A 9,158-nucleotide genomic window follows, 5' to 3' on the forward strand; every position below is an offset into this window, starting at 1 on the left:
AGAAACTGTACCACTTTTCAAAAAACTTGAAAAAAAATGACTTCTCACCCATCGGATTAGAAAAACTTAAGAAGCTTGACAACATACTCTCTTGATGACCCTGGGGAAATGGACACACATACATGGCTGGTAGGTGCGCTAAATGAAGGGGAAATAGGTAGTGTCTCAAAAAGCTTCACATGCATTTACCTTCTGATCCCGCAATTCCACCTAAATATTTGCACATAAGTTTGTTCACCGCAGCATTGTTCGTAATTTTAAAATACTGGAAACACCCTAATGCTTATATGTAAGAGAGTCATTGAGTAACTGGACCCGCCCCACAATGGAGTACTACACAGCTGTTAAAAAAGAGAATAGGGAAGTTTTCTATAAACTGGATTGGAGTGATTACTAAGTCATAGTGTTCATTGTAAAAAGCAAAGTGTGAAAAAGTATATATGGTATGCTATCTTTTGTAAGAAAGAAGGGGAGATAAAATGTACTTGAATCTTCTAATTTTTGCAAAGGAAATACAGGTGGGATAAACCCCAAACTACTGAAATTAGTTCCTCAAGGAGGTGGGTGAGAAAGGAGTAGAAGGGTTAGGAGACAGAATGACATGTCTATCAGGATATCTTTTTGTAGTTTCCTTTTTTAAAAAAAAATTCCAGTATCATTAACATACAGTGTTCTCTTTCTGTACAGTTTTGACTTTTGGAAATGTGTTGATATTTTGCATAGTTAAAAAACATTCAAATCAACAGTATGGGGAAAATCCATAAAAAGGAATGCTAGCAGAGACAAACAAAGTTGATTTATTTCAAATACATCACAGAACCACACTGCAGGAATTTTAAACTCCATCTCATGAGTTTGTTTTTCCAAAGTGGTATTCTGAAACGATCCTCTGTGTAGTGTGAGATTGAGCAAAGGAATAAATGTAATTCTGATTTGGGATCCAGGTTTGTCACCGAGAGACATACAGATACTGGAAAGCTAGAAGTCTCGGAAGGTCATTGTAGCAGTGGGCTGAATTGGAAGTATCAGCATGAACTCATGGTTTTTCAGATTTAGACAGAGAAATCTACATACACATTCCCCTGCTCTGTCCAATTTAGAAGCCCCAGGGGCAATGACACCCCAGCAATAAGGAGCACACCTTGTGCCCAGATCCACCAAAGTGAGTCGGGACTCCATGGAGAAAAAGCTAACTTCAGGGCTGAGCCACGGAACGTACAAGATGAGCCTGGGACATCTTGTGCTTGAAACCACAGAGCTACTCAGAGAAGGATGGAGCTATATCCAAAGGGCAGGAGCCTGCATGCAAAGGCTCCCAGTGGTTAAAACCAGGACACTTTGAGCATAATAATAGTGACTGAATTAAATAAAACCCATGAGGCTGAGCTAAGAACACTGGCACCTTGACCTTGGACTTCCCAGCTTTCTGAACCGTGAGTAATAAACGTGTGTTGGATAAGCCATGAGGTGCTTTGATATGGCAGCCCGAGTTGACTAATACACTGAATCGTATGGTAATTCTATGTTCAGTATTTTGAGGAACCGCCAAACCATTTTCCCAAGCAGTGGCACGATTTTACGTTCTCACCGCTGCACGAGGGTCCATTTTCTCCACATCCTCTCCAACACTTGTTATTATCTGTCTTTCTAAGCCATAGCCATCCTTCGGGGTGTGAAGTAATATCTCAGAGTGTTGATTCCCACTTCCCTAATGACAAACAATATGCTTCCAGGCCCTTTGTATGCCTATTCAGAGAAATGTCAATCAGATCCCTTGCCTGGTTTTTAATGCATTATTTTGCCTTTTTATTATTGAGTTGTAGCAGTTTTGTACGGATGCTAAATACAAGTCCCTTATCAGATAAAAGATTTGCAAAACTTTTCTCCGCAGGGGAGTTTGGAGCAGAGTAAGGCATGGTCTGATTTAGTATTTTGACAAGGTTCCTTTGTTTTGATTGGACAGGGAGGCGGTTTGAAAGGGTAGGTTGAAGGTAGGTGGTGGACAGTGAGCTTTGGGAGCATGGGGAGCCACAGATGGTGTTTGAGCTGGGGAGTGAAGACAGTGAGGAAGGCAGGGTTTGGGGGAGATTAGCCAAGAGGTAGAAAGTGGTTACAGTCCTGATGTGGGAAGCAGGCTGCTCTGAGACTTCCTGGCCTTGGAAGAACAGAAAGAAGGCCAGTGAAAGAGGAGAGAATGTGGCACGCGATCACAGGATGGTCCTTGATTTGCCCCAAAATGACTTTCTAAAGCTTCCAGGGTGCCCTTCCCCTACTCTGCCTACCCTTGGTGAGCTGGACCCAAGGGGGCACTCCAGCTCTCTTCCCATCCCTGGAAAGGAAGGAATCACTCCCTTGGCACTGTTACCTGTCATCACTATCATGTGTTAATCATAACCAGTGAACCCTTTCTGTTACCGAATCCTCACAGCTACCCGAGAAGCCCCCACTATTACTATTCCTATTTGGCAGATGGGGAAACCGAGACTCTAGTAGGTAAAATGACTTGCTTAGGTCATTTGAAATGTCAGAACAGGGATTTGAATTCAGCTCGGGGTGGGGGGTACTGTGGACGCTGCCCATTGTGCCCACCACCAGAGGGCGCACTCCACCAATTCCCACCCTTTCAGGTCTGATACCAACCATTTCCTGCCTCCCTCCAAATGGTATTGCAGGGGCCCTGGCTACAGACAGAAAGGGCCCTGTGTCTCCACTCCAACCCTCATTCGCTGGGCGGGGGTCCTTGGCTAAAGTGACATCACCATTCTGTGCCTCGGTTTGGCCATCTCTAAAAAAGAGCCGAGAATGGGACCTACCTCGTAGGGCTACCAGGGTTAAGTAAGAGCTGAAAGTTGGTGATGCTCGTCACTGTTACTCCTCAGCACTGGCGCCTTCTAAGTATACTGTACTTGTCTGACACTGCTCCACCGAGAATTCTGTGGGACGCTTCACACTGGCATTTGGTCCAAGTGCCCACTGTGGCCCGACCAACTGGAAGCAAGGGCAATAGCATTCTCATTAGCCACAGTGTTCGGTCATGGTTAGAGCATGGAGTTGGGGATTCAGACAGACTTGGGTTCAAATCCCAACTCTGTCATTTGCCGGCTGTGTGATCTTGGGAAAGCGACCTCACCTCTCTGAGCCCAGTGAAAAGGGGCTAATAATCATTTTTACCATATAGGCTTGTGCAGAGGTTTGTGCATCGTCCTGGGCACTACAGAAGCCTGGGAGTAATGGGACCCTCTCCCGTCCTGCCTCCTAATGCCACTTCCTTGTGCCCCCCAGAAGGGGCAGACCTCATGTCTCAGGATCCTAGCCTGTCCGCCACACCCTGGCCCCTATCCAGGTCCTCCCCTCATCACAGCCAGTTTCGACGTCCCCACCATCCAAGGCAGCTATCCATGCCAAGAAAGCAGGGCTCCCCAGCCAGAGAGGACACCAGTCAGGCTCCGCGATGCCCAGTCCGTGTTAGGCAGGTCCCCTGCTGTGACAGCATTGTCCCAGTGCAGGGCCTTTGAACCCCCCCATGCATCATGTGACACCCCCCCCATGGCCACCACCAGTCACCTTGGGTGTGCTGCGTGTGACCACGGAGCAATTCTGTGTTCCTGCAGACTCCACCCCTGATAACAACAGCCACCAGCTGAGCGCTTGGGAATCCCAAGCGTCTGATGTGCACGTAGGCCTTCAATCTTTGCAACAAGCCTAAGAGACCCAAGACCCCTGAGAGAACCAGCGTCCCAGAGGAGAGGCAACATCCCCCAGGGACTAACCCAAGTAAGTCCTGAGTCTGGCTGATCCAAGACGTACTTCTTATCCACGCCAAATCAGGGGTCCAAAAACGAGCAGGGCTCGCATGCACAGAGTCTCACCAAAACTGATTGCGCAATGCCCTTTTGTACTGGCAACAGTGGCGAGAGCCCCATGGAAAAATATTCAAAAGACGTGAGCCAGCAGTTCGTGAAAAGAAAATGCAAGTAGTGACTAGCCTCTGAAAATTTGCCAGCCTTGCCAACAGGGGAAAAAATACAAATTAAAGCAATGATGAGAAAGTAATCCCCCCCTCCCAGATTTTTTTCCCATTGGGTTAGCAAGAGTTAACAAAATTGTCAAAAATCAGTGCTGGTGAGCCTGCAGGGAATGGCTATTCGCTGATCGGACGTTGCTGGTGGAAGTGTGGACCGCTACAGCGTCTTAGGGAAATAGCTGCTGCTAGAGTCTCTTGACATTTAAAATACGCATGCCCGTCAATCTGCCTTCTGCTTTTGGGATTCTGTCTGATGGAAATAAAAGCAGCAGCACCAGAGGAAATGTCTGCAAGGCTGTTTATGGATGGGGGCAAAAACCCAGAAGCCCAGCAAGCGCCCACCCGTGCAGGAGTGTTTGTAAAGTTACGGTGCCTTTCTTTGTCCAACAGACTATTAAGCAGCTATTATAAAGAATGATTTTAGACTTAAGTGTCCTGGCATGAGGGACACCCATAAAATGTTATTAATTTTTTAAAATGCAAGTTACAAAATAGCATCAATATCGCTAATCTGTTTTTTATAAAAATTTAATGAAATCAAAGTTGGGATACCTATAGGCATATAGTTGCATGCACCTGCTCTTAACTGGTTGTCTGGAGCAGGGCAGGGGCAGGGTAGAGGGGTGGTGCATCCTTAGAAAGGGGTAGGAGGGCAGAATGAATTTCATCGTTTATTGAATGGGCTTTCAGACTTCAACAGCCATTCTTTCTGCCCTTCTGATAACAAAAGAAACAGATGGAATGATATCATGTGTAAAAACGCACACTGTGACTCTTTTCCCACCTCGCTCCTTGCTCTCGCCCAAGCAGTCCCGCTTCCTGGTTTACGACCATGAAAGGCATGGTTATATGTCAGCTTGGCTGGGCTATAGTCCTCGGTTGTTCCGTCAAGCTTTGAGCTAGTGGTAGCCGGGAAGGAATTTTGTAAATGTGATTAAAGTCCATAATCAGTTGATTTCAAGCAAATGAGGCTATCCTGATTCATCTGGGTGGCTCTGATCCGATCTTTCGAAAGGTTTTAAGAGCAGAGCTGACGCTTCCCCAAAGAAGAAATTCTACTCGTGATGGCTCATGCCCAAGACTTTTCCGCCAGCCTGCCCTCTGGATTTTGGACTCACCCAACCAGCCCCCAACAGTCTTGTAAATTCACTCCTTGCAATACATCACTGAGTCTCAATCTCCTCCTGGTTGTTCTTCTGGTTGAAGACTGGCTGACACCCTACCCTAGGAAAATTTTTTTCGCACATGTACCAGGAGACGTGCAAAAAGATGTCATTGGTAGCAGTACCCCTGGGAACAACCCACCTACAGCCATCAACAGAAAAACATCCCATAAACCCTGGCCCAGTCATGCAATGACGATGACACGGCACTGAAAACGTGTGAATTGAAGGCACATGGGACAAAAGGGTTGAAGGCCATGAACAGAATGGTATAGGAAAGAAATTGCAGAAGAATATAGAAAATACTGTTCGGGGCGCCTGGGTGGCAAAGCGGTTAAGCGTCTGCCTTCGGCTCAGGGCGTGATCCCGGCATTACGGGATCGAGCCCCACGTCAGGCTCCTCGGCTATGAGCCTGCTTCTTCCTCTCCCACTCCCCCTGCTTGTGTTCCCTCTCTCTCTGGCTGTCTCTCTCTGTCGAATTAAAAAAAAAAAAAAAGAAAATACTGTTCAATTTCCGTAGAGTTCAAAGACAGGCAGAGAATACTTAGGAATACTTATATAGTGATAAATACATACATGTGCATGTAATATATCTATAATATACATTATAACATATATATGTATACATAATATATAACAATATGTAACAATTTCCTATATTGTTATGTGTATCAAATAAAGTACATTAGAAATAAGACATATATGCATGATATGTATATTTCATATATATGTGAAACAAAAGAAAGTTTTATACATATGATGGGAGAATGATTTACACAGTCAAGTTGATGATAATTTCAGGGACTCCTAAGGTACTGATAAAGTTGTTTTTTAACCTGAATGGAGGGCATTTATGTGTTTATTTTATTATTTTAACTGTAAATAAATAACTATTTTGCCCTATTTTGCATATAAAATATAGTCCACAATAAAACATCTTAAAAGGGGCGCCTGGGTGGCTCAGTTGGTTAAGCACCTGACTCGATTTCGGCTCAGGTCCTGATGTCGGGGTCATGAGATCGAGCCCCGTGTCCAGCTCCGAGCTGAGCATGGAGCGTGCTTCAGATTTTCTCTCTCTCCTTCTGCTCCTCCCCCACTCAAGGTCTCTCTAAAAAAACATAAAAATAAATTTTCAACATTTTCAAAAAACAAAGCAAGCAAGCAGATAAATTATAAGCCTCCATCGGAAGAGGAAGCCAAGTGTATATGGAATATCTTGGAGGTGAACCAGATGTCCCCCAGGAACAGGAAGGCGTTCTGGAACATGATGGTCGGGAGGCACCAGGCAGAAAAGCACGGAGCTGGGGTGCACTGTTCTCTGGCCTCAGCCGTTCTTCTCTCAGTTCAGAGTTCTCAGTTCTGCACGTCGCATGTAATCTAAATCGCTTCCACGAGGCAGTGCTGGAGCTCAGGCGAGGACATTCTAGAACAGCAGATTTTCTCTCTCTGAAGGAGGAGGCGGCAATGGAAGAGGAGAAAGAAAAACAGAACGTGAAATGACCTCATGGCAACAGTTCCCAGGAGATCCCAGGAGATCCCAGAGACGTCCACCCTATCTGCTGTTGCCCGACCATTAAGGGGTTTCTCACTGTTGCACACTGTAGAGGTGGCTGTCTGGAACACTCGTGCACACAGCACGGCTCACGTCTTCTCTTCTTCACTTCAGAAACGCTCTGGAGCAAAGACGCATGTGTTTTTGTGGCTTTTAAGGTGGACAGCTATCAATTGCCAACTCACTTTCTAGAAGGATTATTCCAATGGAGACTCCCCCGGCAATGCCAATGAAAGCACTTCTGGTAATTGGCTGCCATGATAGGTAGTGAGTGCCACGTCCCTGGGGGGGTGTAAGTAGGTGTGATGTGACCATTTGCTCCCTCCTAGGGCTGCTAGGATCAAGAGGGAACTTGGACTGATTGCAGGTAAGACTTAGGCATCCTGAAGGAACTTTCCAAGTCTCTGGGCCTCTTTGGCTAAGACTGAAATTTCTGGTTCCCTGGTTCCTCTATGGCGTACCCCTTCAAGCCTTACCACTTCTGCTCACGTTCCCGAGGTACCTGCATTATTCCTGGAACTGCTGCCATGCCCTGGGCCTCCTGAACTGGGGTGTTGGGCAGAGCTGGCCTTACCTTTGAGTGATTCAGGATGCTCGGCTCAGGATGGTAAAGGGGACTCGCTTGAGGTCACACAGACTTAGGTGCAAGTCCCATCTCTGCCACTTCCCAGTGGGTGCCTTGGGGTTGAGTCCCTTTATGTCCTGAACTTCAATTTGCCTGCTCTGTGAAGTGGGGATCACTGTAGCCCTCACCCCATGGGGCTGTTAGATGGGACAAGCATGTGAACCCTCGCTGCAAATGTAAGCCTTCAATAAACAGTCCTTATTTATTTTTATTCATTTGGGGTTTGTTCATAAGGTGCTGAGGACGGGACCAGCCCGCATGTGCTGCTGCAGGCAGTTGTCCACCCAGTGGGATTTGAGGGTCCTTTTTCCTCCTGCCTCCAAAATATAACTCCCCTCTGTTGCTGTGCCCGCCAGCTAAATACACACCATCAGTCATCCATGGAGCAGGCGAGGGCAGCAGATCGTACTTTCCAGACCTAGTTACATTGAGAGCTCACGTATCACACACTCTTCCTATGACATGACTTTGACATATCTCCCCCTGAGAGGTGGGGTCTATTTCCTCTCCTTGAATCTGGATGGACCTGTGCCTATGGTGTGACACAGTGACACAGTGTCACTTCCACAACCAAGTCATAAAAGGCAAGGTGGCTGCTGCCTCGTCCCCTGGAACCCTTACACATAGCCTGAGCTGCCCCGGACCCTGGCTATGCCATCTGGGGAGTCCGGCTGCCTGTGGCCGCCATGCTCTGAGGAAGCCCAAAGACCAGCTCACGCAGAGAGACCCCATGCAGGTGCCCTGAGACCCCATGTAGAAAGAGGAATGTCCAGGCAGCTCCTGGCCGCCCCAGCCCAGCCACCGCTGGACCGTAAGCACATTAGAGACCCGCTCAAGGACCAGCCAGCTTAGCTCTTCCCGAATTCTTGATGGACAGAACCCCGATATATAGTAAAATGTGGTTGTTTTGAGGATGGCAAGCATAGATACCTGACACGAGCAGGAAATCCTTCATTCACAACCAACATTTCCATCTACTGTGTGTGTCAGACCGTGTGTCGGGTCCTTCTACCCGCGGCAATAATGATGACAGTGATAATAGTAATACCGGCAGCTTCCGTGTATCCAGCTGTTACAAGAACCGGACTGCGGGCTATGGGGTTTACAGGTATGATCTCAGTGCGTCCTGACTATAGTCCTGTGAGTGCCCTGCAGGTGCTGTTCTTTTTTTTTTTTTTTAAAGATTTTATTTATGAGCCTGATGTGGGGCTCAATCCCACAATGCCGGGATCACGCCCTGAGCCGAAGGCAGATGCTTAACGACTGTGCCACCCAGGCGCCCCCCTGCAGGTGCTGTTCTTAACCCCATTTCCCAGATGAGGACACTGAGGCTTAAAAAGATTGAATGACTTTTTTCCAAGGTCAAGTAGCCGGTAAGTGGCAAAGTTAGGATCTGAACCTGGATTGGGTGACTTCTGAGGTCCTCCTATGACGACTCTGTGATGTCAAAATGACCTTTCCCAGACTGGGAAATTGGCCCTCACCCAGAACACTGTCCACCAGAGCAAGAACCATGGGGGGGGGGAGTTGTGTCCCAGGCCCTGTTTGTCTCCCCTCTCTGTCCCCCATGATTCTTTTCCTACCTTGGAAAAGCCAAACCCTTGGCTCTTTCCTGGGATGTCCCAACACACATTCATGTCCTCCCCCGCCCCCCCAACTGCCCTGGGACACAAGGAGATAGTGATCCGCTCGCCCAGCTGACCTAGGATGGTGACATTGAGTTCCGATGCTGGCGGGGCCACCGAGTACCAGTCAGGGCCCCTCAGGGAAGGACTTTGGCTCCAAACTCAGCA

This window comes from Ursus maritimus, unplaced genomic scaffold (genome assembly GCF_017311325.1).
Source record: "Ursus maritimus isolate PB19 unplaced genomic scaffold, ASM1731132v1 scaffold_33, whole genome shotgun sequence".
Taxonomy (NCBI): Eukaryota; Metazoa; Chordata; class Mammalia; order Carnivora; family Ursidae; genus Ursus; species Ursus maritimus.